Source organism: Chiloscyllium plagiosum, unplaced genomic scaffold (genome assembly GCF_037043375.1).
Source record: "Chiloscyllium plagiosum isolate Xiang-an unplaced genomic scaffold, Cpla_swu_hap1 HiC_scaffold_19, whole genome shotgun sequence".
Taxonomy (NCBI): domain Eukaryota; kingdom Metazoa; phylum Chordata; class Chondrichthyes; order Orectolobiformes; family Hemiscylliidae; genus Chiloscyllium; species Chiloscyllium plagiosum.
This window is the reverse complement of record NW_028270157.1, coordinates 7,894,551-7,908,388: the sequence shown is the minus strand read 5'-3', so window position 1 is coordinate 7,908,388 and position 13,838 is coordinate 7,894,551. Positions and strand designations below refer to the sequence as shown.

The 13,838-nt window shown below is 43.5% G+C and overlaps 1 long non-coding RNA gene across 2 annotated transcripts in view; it reads right to left on the bottom strand.

Annotated features, from left to right (window-relative positions):
- Positions 1–804: 804 nt before the first annotated feature.
- Positions 805–13,838, bottom strand: part of LOC122559312 (uncharacterized) — a 48,497-nt gene continuing 35,463 nt past the window's right edge. For both annotated transcript variants that reach the window (XR_006314390.2, XR_015760370.1), the window contains one exon: positions 805–1,746. This is a non-coding gene — a long non-coding RNA (uncharacterized LOC122559312). The remainder of the gene's footprint in view (positions 1,747–13,838) is intronic.

Below are 13,838 nucleotides of genomic sequence, written 5' to 3'. Positions count from 1 at the left end.
ATCAGTTTCCTGGAGTGAAACAAAAATCAAGTCATAAATTCTCAGGTGAAATATAGGATTTCCATAGCAGTTAGTATAGCAGGTCCAACTGGTAACATGGTAAGCATGAAGGAAGTTAGAATGTTTTGTTGATAAAGGTAGTGTGACTCATGATCATGCAAAAACCTGTTTTCAGATTTACATCTACCTTTGAGGAGAGTTATCATATATGGCTGCCTTGGCATTAAATTAAAATGCTAATTTCAAGTTAGGAACAACTTGCTGTCTCAAGCCAACATCCACAGCATCAAGGCATTGGCCATGGTCAATCAGCTGCGTTGAGTGGATCACATTGTCTTCCTGCCAAACAAAAGACTCCCAACGTGAACTGTCTACTCCGAACCCCATCATGGGTACTGGGAGGGCAGAGGAAACACTTCAACAGCATTCTGAAAGCCTTGCTGGAAATGAGCAATAACCTCACAGACTGACTTGAGTCTCCAGCCCAGATCGCCGATATTAGAGAAGAGGCAATAGCAAAAGAGCCAACCACTTTGACCATCGTTACATGGAGGCCAAGCATTAATCACTAAAGGAGGACATGGAAGCTGGTGGCAGGGTGGGTGGACTCCATATTGCATTACTTAATCACCTCAGGACTCACAACAGCAGAGTGGAGGAAATTCTCAACCTCAAGAGACTGGCTAAGAGCAAATCATAGAATCTCTACCGTGTTGAAACTGGCCATTCAGCCCTTCAGATCCCCACCAACCCTCCGAAGGGCATCCCACTTATCCACAAGCCATTCCTATCCCTGTAATCCTACGTTTCCCATGGTTAAACCACCCAGCCTGCACATTCCTGGACACCATGGGACACTTTAGTATGGCCAATCCACCTTAACCTGCACATCCCTGGACACTATGGGGCAATGCAGAATGACCAATCCATGCTAATCTGCACATCTTTGGACTGTAGGAGGAAACCAGAGAAAACCCACACAGTGACAGGGAGAATATGCAAACTCCATAAAACAGTCACCCAAGGACGGGATCAAACCTGGGACTCTGGAGTTATAAGCCAGCGACACTAACCACCAGGCCAGCATGCCTCCCTGGCAGTTTTGATGGCGCTTGCAGGAAATCTCAAAGCACTTCCCTGGACATTAATCACTTTTAAGTGTAATCACTGACATTATGTACACAAACACAACAGCCACTTTGCACAGAGCAATATTCTATAGACAGCAGACACAATAATTAATCAATTCATGGATACCCAGTATTGACAAAAGAAGAAAGTAATGACCACATCGCCCGTAATGGAATTTACTAATTTAGTTCCAAACACAAATTTTTGTTACCAGTTGTTAAAGGTGAATGGGCAGCTATCCAATACAATAGAGGGAAGTGTTTTTATTTATTCTGATAAAGCAGAATAGAGAAATGAGTTAAAGTAGGAAGTTATATAAATACTTCTGCGACCAAGTTAAATATTCTTTGCCTATGTAAACAATCAATGCCTGCACTTGCTTACCCAATTCAGACAGGCCTAAAATCAGGACATGAGGAGTGATTGGAAATTAAAGAAACTAGACTTGCTGTGGCAATGACTGAAGCACTCCTGTCTCTGAGCCCAAAGATTGTGGCGTCAAGTCTCTCTCCAACGTCCTGAACACAAACTCCAGGGTGCCACTTTCACACAACTTTCATGGAGGAAGCGTTTCATCGTTGGAGGATATTTCGGATGAAACATGAAACTGAGACCCTGAACAGTGGGGCAAAAAAAGTTCCCACATCACTATTAGAGGTAAAGCAGGAATCTTCTGGCGAACACTCATTTCACACACACCTAACACAGAGGATCTATTCATTAATTATACTGTCACCCTGTCTATGATGAAACTGGGCTGTCACCTTCTTTAATTACAGCAATGATATGTTACTTGAGGCCATGAAAAACATTGCATAAATTCAAGATTCAGCAGGACGATAAACTTCATTTATAATTTCACACCTTCAGTTGCTTCTTTGAAAACAAACATTAACTTTATGCATGTACACTGGGATATGTTTACCTTGTCAAAAAACGATTACATTCACTATGATAAAAGCAAGTGGCACAAAAGCATATACAGTACTCATTATCATGATTTTATTTTATTCATGGGATATGCATGTCACTGGCTAGGCCAGCATTATTACCCCTCCCTAATTGCCCAGAGGGCAGTTAAGTGTCGACCACATTGCTATGAGTCTGGAATCACATGTAGGCCAGACCTAGGAAGGACAGCAAATTTCCTTCCCTGAAGGGCCATCAGCTCTTCAGATTCTAAGACCATAAGATATAGGAGCAGAATTAGGTAATTTGGCCCATTGTGTCTGCTCTACCATTCAATCAAAATGATATGTTTCTCTCTTGCCTTCTTCCTGTAAACCTGGATTCCCTTACAATTCAAGAACCTATCTATGTCTGTCTTAAATACACTCAAATGACTTGGCCTCCACGGCCTTCTACAGCAATCAGTTCCACATATTCACCACCTTCTGGCTGAAGGAATTCCTCCTCATCTCTGTTCCATAGGGTCAGCCCTTCACTCTGAGGCTGTTATAGCAGGTCTTAGTCTTTCCGTCTGGTGGAAACATCTTCTCCATGTCCACTCTATCCCAGTATCTGTAAGTTTCAACAGATCCCCCTCATTCTTCTAAACTCCACCAGTACAGACCCAGAGTCCTCAACCACTCCTCATATGACACACACTTCATCCCAGGATCATTCTTATGAACCTCCTTTGGACCCCTGGAAGGCCAGCACGTCCTTCCTTAGATACTAGGCCCTAAACTGTTCACAATATTCTAAATGTAGTCTGGTCAATCTTATACAGCCCTAGCAATATATCACTGCTCATGCATTGTAGCTCTCTCAACATGAATGCATTTGCTGTCCTAATTGCCAACTGAACCTGCGTAATAACCTTGAGAGAATCCTGAACTCGGACTTCCAGTTCCCTTTATGCTTCAGATTTCTGAATCCTTTTCCCATTGAGAAAAGAGTCCAGACCTCTATTCTTCCTACCAAAGTGCATAACCTCACACTTTCCCATATTCTATTCCATCTGCCATTTCTTTGCCTACTCTCCAACCAGCCAATCCTCTATCCATGCCAACATCTTATCTTTAACACCATGCCTCCCGTGCAGTACCTTATCAAAGGCCTTCTTAAAATTCAAACACATCACAGCCACTGGCTCTCCTTTGTCTGACTTGCTCATTACCTCCCCACAACTTTAACAGATTTGTCATGGAATGACCTCTCCTTGATGAAGCCACACTGACTCAGCACTATTTTACCAGCACAACCAAGTACTCTGCAATGTTATCACTAATGCTGGACTCCAAAATGGACTAATGAAGGTATGGGGAGAAAGTGGGAACAGGATTCTGAGTTGGATGACCAGCTATGTTGAATAGTGGATCAGGCTCAAAGGGCTGAATGGCCTACCCCAGCTCTGATTTTCTATGTTTCTATGGCTGACCTGCACACTTAGTCTAAGAAAACCAGATACCACCAATTGAAATTCACAAAATACCAATCTATACTGGTCAGTGAGTATACTGCAATGCATTGAATGGTAAATATGACTATTTTTGCACTACGTTGCATCCTGGATAATTTCAGCATGAAATATGGAGACTGAATGAAAAAACATTCATTCGGAAGCAAGAGTTGTACATCCTGCAGCAAATCCCAGCTTTTATTTGCAGTAAAACACCTGGCTTCAGGTGATTGAACTGAGTGTTTATTCAAGAACACCCTCCTTTTGGAGAGTATTTTGCTGAATTGCTCTTATATCTGACATTAAGTCAACATGTTGGCTCAGATTCACTTGCAAATTCTGGCAAGGTTGGAGAACAAGGTGGGCATGTGAACATTTTTGGAGGTGTTTCCTGGGTTGGGACCAGTTTGCATTGAGTTGGCACATGCATAATGACAGTGCTGCAATAATTATCATTTTCTGTGCCTTTTGTGAAATGAATATGGTGATACTCCTGAAAGCCTATTAATTTACATGACCGATTCTGAGTGCTGAGAAACTTTCACTGCTGCGTCTGGGCTAGTTAATGGAGGCAAGCTTGTTACCACCGTGAGTGCAGATTGGTAATAGAGCCTGCAGAATGAAAACCCTTTGATGAAAGTTGCCATCATGCCTAATAATTGATCCCTTTCTGGCATTGGTTTGTGGGTCTGAGATGAGAGGACACTGCCATCTCCTTTTGCATGGCATGGAAGACAATTTGACAGTTTCTTCCTGGGGTCACTCGCTAGTCCTCGGCTGGAATTGTGTGATCATGCAGGCTAGGCACTTACAGGTGGAAAGGCATTAGATGCCAGGGTGGTAGCATACCCAAACCCTACCATCTTCCCACCTTCACTAGACCAATGATGACCCTCTTGTTCCACTGCCGTTTGAGATTCTTAAGACATTACTGAAGGAAAATATAAGCACCTCAGCCCTACTGTAGCTGCGTATGTTACAGTGTAATATTCCCATGCGAGGGGAGGGTGTCAGCTGGCAGAGATCGGGAGAGAGGTATCCCTCGATCAAAGCCGCTCACTGCTCAATCGAGAGATTGGACGTGGTTGCAAGGTGTCAGTCTGACGACACACAAATCCTCCCCCCGCCTTTGCTTCTGATTCCACCCACCCCCTCACCCAATGACTGCACCCAGATCTCCTTCCCCAACCCCCAGCAAATCATTTATCCTCCACCATGTTGCATGTCTTTCTGGGCAGTACCTACTGCCAATCTGTAGCACGGTCAAGTGCAAGAGCGGCCAGCCCCTGTCTGTCTGTCTGTCTGTCTGGGGCTTCAATTCCTTGGGATCTTCATTCCAGGTGAGGCCTCACCAATGGCTGATATTACTGTTGGTAGATCTTCGATTAGAAAGTCAGTGTCAGCTTCTCACCTCCAGCTCCTCATTCAGACTCCAGCCTTTATCTCCATTCCTCCATCAACTCCAAGGTTAACCTCATTAAAGTGTTTTGCTTCTCTCTCCTTCCCATACCCTGTCCACCTCGATGATTGCCTCTCTTGTTCTCCTGCTTGAAGACATTCTTCATCATTGTCATAATATTTCATCTGATATTACAGTTGACTCAATAGCCCAGCACCTAGCCCATATCCCTCCAAACCCTTCCTGTTCATATACCCATCCAGATGCCTTTTAAAAGCTGTAATTGTACCAGCCTCCACCACTTCCTCTGGCAGCTCATTCCATACATGAACCACCCTCTGTATGAAAATGTTGCCCCTTAGGTCTCTTTTATATCTTATCCCTCTCATCCTAAAACTATCCCCTCTAGTTCTGGACTCCCCACCCCAGGAAAGAACCTTTGTCTATTTATCCTATCCATGTCCCTCACAATTTTATAAACTTCAATAAGGTCACCCCTCAGCCTCCAATGCTCCAGGGAAAACAGCCCCAGCCTATTCAACCTCTCCCTAAAGCTCAAATCCTCCAACCCTGACAACATCCTTGTAAATATTTTCTGAACCCTTGCAAGTTTCACAATATCTTTCCGATAGGAAGGAGACTAATATTCCAAATGTGGCCTAACCAATGTCCTGAACAGCTGCAATGTGACCTCCCAATGCCTGTACTTAATACTCTGACCAATAAAGGAAAGCATACCAAACACCTTATTCACTATACTATATATCTAGGGCTCTACTTTCAAGGAGTTATGAATCTGCACTCCAAGGTCTCTTTATTCAGCAACATTCCCTAGGACCTTACCATTAAGTGTATAAGTCCTGCTATGATTTGCTTTCCCAAAATACAGAACTCGCATTTATTTAAATTAAACTCCATCTGCCACTTCTCAGCCCATTGGCCCATCTGATCAAGATCCTGTTGTAATCTGAAGTAACTTCTTCGCTGTCCACTACACCTCCAATTTTAGTGTCATCTGCAATCTTACTAAGTATACCTCTTATGCTCACATCCAAGTCAGTAATATAAATGCTGAAAACTAGTAGACCCAACACCGATCCTTGTGGCACTCCACTGGTCACAGGCCTCCAGTCTGAAAAACAACCTTCCACCACCACCCTCTGTCTTCTACCTTTGAGCCAGTTCTGTATCCAAATAGTGAGTTCTCCCTGTATTACGTGAGATCTAACCTTGCTAATCAGTCTCCCATGGGGAACCTTGTTGAACACCTTACTGAAGTCCATATAGATCACATCTACTGCTCTGCCCTCATCAATCCTCTTTGTACTTCTTCAAAAAGCTTAATCAAGTTTGTGAGGCATGATTTCCCATGCACAAACCCATGTTGACTATCCCTAATCAGTCCTTGCCTTTCCAAATACATTTAGATCCTGTCCCTCAGGATTCCCTCCAACAACTTGCCCACCACCGATGTCAGGCTCACTGGTCTATAGTTCTCTGGCTTATCATTACCATCTTTCTGAAAGTGTGGCACCACGTTTGCCAACCTCCAGTCTTCCAGCACCTCACCTGTGACTATCGATGATACAAATATCTCAGCAAGGTCTCCAGCAATCACTTTCCTAGCTTCCCACAGAATTCTAGGGTACACCTGATCAAGTCCAGATGATGTATTCACTTTTATGCATTTCAAGACATCCAGCACGTCCTCCTCTGTAATATGACATTTTTCAAGATGTCACCATCTATGTCCCCACAGTCTATATCTTCCATTGTCCTTTTTCACAATAAACACTGATGCAAAATACTCATTTAGTAACTCCCCCATCTCCTGCATCTCCACACAAAGGCTGCCTTGCTGATCTTTGAGGGGCCCTATTCTTTCCCTAGTTACCCTTTTGTCCTTAATGTATTTGTAAAATCTGTTTGGATTCTCCTTAATCCTATTTGCCAAAACTACCTCATGTCCCCTTTTTGACCTCCTGACTTCCCTCTTAAAAATACTCCTACTGGGCACCCAGGACAAATTTTATTCCAACAGCCTTCTCTAATCATGAGAGGCATGGATGGGGTGAATAGTCAGTGTCTATTTCTCAGGGTAGAGGAGTCCAAAACTAAAGGACATAGGTTTAAGTTGAGGCGGGGTTTGGGTTGGGGGAGGGAGGGGGAGGGGGGGTGCAAAGACTGTACAAGAGACCTAAGGGCTAACTTTTTTCACACAGAGGGTGGTGTATGGAACGAGCTGCCAGAGGAAGTGGTGGAGGCTGGCACAATTACAACATTTAAAAGACATCTGGATGGGTATATGGATAGGAAGGGTTTAGAGGGATATAGGCCAAATGCTGGTAAATGGGATTAGATTACTTTAGGATTTCTGGTCAGCATGGATGAGTTGCACTGAAGGGTCTGTTTCTGTGCTTGACATATCTATGACTCTATGATTTTACATAATGTAATGGCATTTGTCATGTTTCTATACTGACTTACATCTAAAAATATTACTTTTGCTTTTTTTCAAATTGGTTGCTCACTGGCAAAACTATTTGTTCCGTCAAATCTTTATCTCGTAATGATGCCTCATTGCCCACGATGTGAGCCTAAATTTTTCTTAATTTAAAACTGAGATGAGGAGGCATTTCTTCTCTCAGACGGTTGTGAGACTTTGGAACTCTTTACCACAGAGAGCCGAGGGAGCAGTGTCCTTGTGCACAATTAAGAATGAGATAGAGAGATTTTTGATCAGTCGGGGAGCCAGGGGTCATGGGTGAAAACACAGGAAAGTGAACATGAGGAATACTAGATCAGCCATGAATTTATTGAATGGCAGATCAGATTCGAGGAGCTGAATGGTCTACTTGTTATGATAAACCTGTCATTTTCTTTTGTTCCTAGTTCATGGATGCCAAAGAGTGATGCATTTTTACAAAAAAAGCATATTTGTTTGAAAAAGAATCAACAGCGGCAATCTGACCCGACCAGCATTGTGAAGGGGTCAGGCAGAAAAAAAGTTGACATTCCCTGGGTGATCTGGGGTGTGTTTCTCATTATATTTTCATTGGAATAGACTAAAAAAACAAATAAGCTCGGGTTTGAAATGCACGTCATCGCTGGACTGTGTTTGTATATTGCCCAGAATCTCCCTTCCAACCTGCGTACTGTTTTTGATGAGCAGCTAACAATATAAACGCACAAGGTTCTCAATGCCTCTGCAGATACTGGGATGTTACATATGATCCCGAAAAGACTCTCAAAAGGCCCCGACTAAAGTCGATTCAATAGTAAAAAAAATTCAACTTGGGAATGAATATATTGGTACATAAAACAGTTAACATTAAATCTTTGTGTGATTTTTCTCTAAAGTTTTTATTTGAACAAGCCATATTTTGTTTTTTTCAAAGTAAGATGAGAAGGAAAAACACGTGCAAGCAAAGTATCTGTTACATTCTGATGACTACGAGCTCTGTTCATTCAGAATGGATTGTGGTCATAGTCACATGCTTTCTTTTCAGTAACAAGAGAGTGTGTGTTTCAGTCTGAAAACAATTAAATCTGATACAACCCGCTAACGTCACCTCTGTTAATTAGTAATCTATCTACTTTCCTTTATTTCTGTACTATCTCTTTGTGAAGAGATCTCCAGCTCATGCCAGTCAAGCTGCTGGTATTTGGCAAAAGTAGCGATTCTTTGCAGAAGTCTAAACAGTGGGTGGCAGCAAACTGTTCAGTCGGAGTGTGCATCGCTGCCATTAATCCTGTCTGTGTCCAACAGGTACTCAAATGCATTGCCAGCCATTAAGTAACAACAGAGGTTTGCTTGTTAGCTGAGCTGGCTGGATAGCTGGTTTGGGATGCAGAGTTAGGCCAGTAATGTAGGGTCAGCTCCCACATTGGCTGAGGTTGTCATGATGGATTTTCCCTTTCAACCTCTTCCTTCAACCAAGGCATGGTGACACTCAGGTGAACCATCACCTCACTGTCTCGTGATGGAGGAATCCTCTGGAACAATGGCCACTTCATTCTTTTTTATGTAAGTAAGGTAAATTGTAAAAGAGCTGAAAATGTGTTGCTGGAAAAGCGCAGCAGGTCAGGCAGCATCCAAGGAGCAGGAGAATCGACGTTTTGGGCATGAGCCCTTCTTTATGCCCGAAACGTCGATTCTCCTGTTCCTTGGATGCTGCCTGACCTGCTGCGCTTTTCCAGCAACACATTTTCAGCTCTGATCTCCAGCATCTGCAGTCCTCACTTTCTCCTCGTAAATTGTAAAAGAGTTTGCCAAATGAATTCCTTGCATTTAATAGGGTAAAGAGCAAAGTATTTTCTTTATTAAGCAGACACTGTTAACCTGCCCTTTATTGGGAACTGAGAAGATCCTATTTATTGTCATTGTAGAACTTGAAGCGTTATGAACAAGCAGTAAGCTCAGTGGCATTTCATTTAGGCATGTGTTCACTTGCAAGTTGGAAAGGATAACGATGAAAAGGAATTTTTTGAAACAGGAGTGGCAAAATGACTCAATCTCCTGCATTAGATGAAAGAATAGGTGCGGCAGTAAATATGTGGCTTTACGTTTAACTTATCTAGCTGTAGGGGGAGACATTATATTCTGACACACCCATTACACAAATCAGGAACCTTACATAGTAACGATCTGAACATTGTGTACATTGTTGGTCTTGAGAAGTGTTTTTCCTTAAGAAGTTAATCATAGCATTAGAAGTAGTTCAGAGAAGGTCATTCAATTGATTCAAAGAAATATAGGAAATAAGGGCAGGGGAAGGCCATTCGGCCCTTTGAGCCTGCACCTTCATGCAATACCATCTTGGTTGATCATGCAGTCTCAGTATCCCACTCCCATTTTCTCTCCAAACCCCTCGATCCCTTTTGTCACAAGGGTCACGTCCAGCTCCCTCTTGAATAATGAACTGGGCCCAACAGCTTCCTGTGGTAAATAACTCCACAGGTTCACAACTCTCTGAATGAAGAATTTTTTCCCCAACTCAGCCCTGAGTGGCTTACCCCTCATTTTTAGACTGTAACTTCTAGTCCTGGACTTCCCCAACATCAGGAACATTCTTCCCACATCTAGCTTGTCCAATCCGATCAGGATTTTATATGTTTTATATGATCGCGCCCCCCCCCCCCCCTCCCCCCATTTATCTAAAGCCCCGATGATCCAGTCTTTTCTCATGTCAGGCCTGCAATCCCAGGAATCAGTCTGATGAAACTTCACCTGATTACATCAGTAACAAGAATGCTCTCTCCAAGTTATGGCCTCATCAAGGCCCTGTATATCCGCAGCAAGACTTCTTTACTCCAATACTGAAATCCTTTCTCTATGAAGGCCAGCATGCCATTAGCTTTCCTCACTGCCTGCTGCACCTGCATGCCAACCTTCAGAGACTGTTCCACCATGACCCCCAGGTCTCATTGCACCTCACCTTTTCCTAAACTGCCACCATTCCGATAATAACCTGTCTTCTTGTTTTTATCACCAAAGTGGATAACCTCACATTTATCCACATTTAGTTGCATTTGCCAAGTATTTGCCCAGTCTGCCAGCCTGTCCAAGTCACCCTGCAGCCTCTTAGCATCCTCCTCACAGCACACACTGCCACCCCGCTCAGTGTCATCTGCAAATGTGGAGATATTGCATTCAATTCCTTCGTCCAAATCATTAATGTATATTGTGAACAGCGAGGGTCCCAGCACTGAACCCTGCAGTATCCCACTTGCCACTGGCTGCTATTCTGAAAAGGACCTGTTTATTCCAAGTCTCTGCTTCCTGTCTGCCAACCAGTTCTTTATCCATGTCAATACATTACCTCCGATATCATGAGCTTTCATTTTCCTTACTAATCTCTCATGTGGAAACTTGTCAAAAACCTTTTGAAACTCCAGATACACAACTTCCATTTATTCACTCTTGTCCACTCTACTATACACATCCTTAAAACAATCCAAAAGATTTATCAAGTATTGTCTCTCTTTAGTAAATCTATGCTGACTAGGACTGAGTCTGTAACTGCTTTCCAAATGTTCAGTTATTACATCCTTAATAATTGAATCCAGCAATTTCCCCACCGCCAATGTCAGGCTAAGTAGTCTATAATTCCCCTATTTTCTCTCTCCCTCCTTTCTTAAAATGTGAGTTAACATTAGCCACCCACTAGTCCATTGGAATTCTTCTAGAGCCTATAGAATGCTGGAAAATGATCACCAATGTATCATCGATAGTCAATGGTGAGGTGCCAGAAGACTGGAGGTTGGCTAATGTGGTGCCACTCTTTAAGAAGGGTAGTAAGGACAAGCCAGGGAACTATAGACCAGTGAGCTTGATGCAGTGGTGGGCAAGTTGTTGGAGGGAATCCTGAGGGACAGGCTGTACATTTATTTGGAAAGGCAAGGACTGATTAGGGATAGTCAACATTGGTTTGTGCATGGGAAATCATGTCTCACAAACTTGATTGAGTTTTTTGAAGAAGTAACAAAGAGGATTGATGAGGGCAGAGCGGTAGATGTGATCGATATGGACTTCAGTAAGGCATTCGACAAATTTCCCCATGGGAGACTTGGTTAGACCTCACCGAAGGTTAGATCTCACGTAATACAGGGAGAACTCGCTATTTGGATACAGAACTGGCTCAAAGGTAGACAGAGGGTGGTGGTGGAGGGTTGTTTTTCAGATTGGAGGCCTATGACCAGTGGAGAACCATAAGGATCGGTGCTGGGTCCTCTACTTTCTGTAATTTATATAAATGATTTGGATGCGAGAATAAGGGGTACAGTTAGTAAGTTTGCAGATGACACCAAAATTGGAGGTGTAGTGGACAGCGAAGAAGGTTACCTCAGATTACAACAGGATCTTGATCAGCTGGGCCAATGGGCTGAGAAGTGGCAGATGGAATTTAATTCAGATAAATGCGAGGTGCTGCATTTTGGGAAAGCAAGTCTTAGCAGGACTTATACACTTAATGGTAAAGTCTTAGGGAGTGTTGCTGAAGAAAGAGACCTTGGAGTGCAGGTTCATAGCTCCTTGAAAGTGGAGTCGCAGGTAGATAGGATAGTGAAGAAGGTGTTTTATATGCTTTCCTTTATTGGTCAGAGTATTGAGTACAGGAGTTGGGAGGTCATGTTGTGGCTGTACAGGACATTGGTTAGGCCACTGTTGGAATATTGCGTGCAATTCTGATCTCCTTCCTATCGGAAAGATATTGTGAATCTTGAAAGGGTTCAGAAAAGATTTACAAGGATGTTGCCAGGGTTGGAGGATTTGAGCTATGGGGAGGGGCTGAACAGCTGGGGCTGTTTTCTCTGGAGCATCGGAGGCTGAGGGGTGACCTTATAGAGGTTTACAAAATCATGAGGAGCATGGATAGGATAAATAGACAATGTCTTTTCCCTGGGGTGGGGGCATCCAGAACTAGAGGGCATAGGTTTAGGGTGAGAAGTGGAAGATATAAGAGGAACATGAGGGCCAACATTTTCACACAGAGGGTGGTACGGGTATGGATTGAGCTGCCAGAGGAAGTGGTGGAGGCTGGTACAATTGCAACAATTAAAAGGCATCTGGATGGGTATATGAATAGAAAGGGTTTAGAGGGATATGGGCCAAGTGCTAGCAAATGGGACTAGATTAGGTTAGGATATCTGGTAAGCATGGATGAATTGGACTGAGGTCTGTTTCCATGCTGTACATCTCTATTATTCTATGACTCTGAATCTGTGCTTTATCCTTCTCAATCCTTTCATGGGTGAATTCTCAAGATTTTGAACACTTCAATCAGATCACCTCTCAGCCTTCTCTTCTCCAGGGTCAGTCCTGTTCCTGCAATCATTCTACAATTCATCATCCCTGGATCCAGACTCATCGAACTCTTCCCCACTCTCTCCAACGTCTTCACATCCTTGTGAAAGTGTGGCACCAAGAACTGGATATAATACTCAAGCTGAGGCCAATCTAGTGTCTTGTATAAGTCTCAAAGCAACATTCTTGTTATACTCTTACCAGTATTAATAAAGCCTTGGCTATTGGTATGCTTTAATAACTGCTTTCTCAATTTCCTTAATCAAGAAAGAGACATTCAGGAGGGTATGAGGCATTTAAGAGGGCATTGAATGGTTAGTTGGATTGAAATGGTGTGCAAAGATGTGGGAAAAGGGAAGAAATTGGCAGTAGGTAATAGGATTGAAAAGAGTAGCACTGGAAAAGCATAGCCGGTCAGGCAGCATCCAAGAAGCAGGAGAATCGACATTTCGAGCATAATATCCACATTCCTGCTCCTCAGATGTGCCTGACCTGCTGTGCTTTTCCAGCTGCACACTTTTCAAATTGTCATGTGGCAGTCAGATCAAGTGGGAGAGACTTCACTGAGGAATCCCGGCACAGAAAGTCAAGGGCAGCCTTCTATACTAGTCCAGGGTGTTGGACATGATCGGTTAGCTGCTCAGGGTGGTCAGTATTTGGATCATCTCCACATAAAGGATGAGGAATGAATATCAGGCAGCTGATCATCCAACCTGACTCTTTCTGCCCTATTGAGGGCTGTTTTCCCCCTGGAAAGAGAGACAGAGGCTGGTATTAAGGGAAATGAGAGTGGGTGGCACAGCTGTTACTGCTAATGCAGTTGAAGTTGTCCTGAATGAGTAAGTAGGCAGCACAGAGGGCATGCAGGGTCAGTGGTGCCCAGTGTTAGGTGGGTTAGGGCGGGTGGAGAAGGCGTTGCAGGGAACAGTGAGAATGGTGGATACAGGAGCAGAGATGGTGAGAGATCAGAGAGAATCTTTTGGCACTCTTGTTGGCAAAGTGGAGAAGGTCATTGACCTTCTGACAGTGTGGGGCACTCAACTGGATAAGGAACCTCAGACCAGGCTGGTGTGCTCTGGTGTGACCTCCACCTGGTGGTT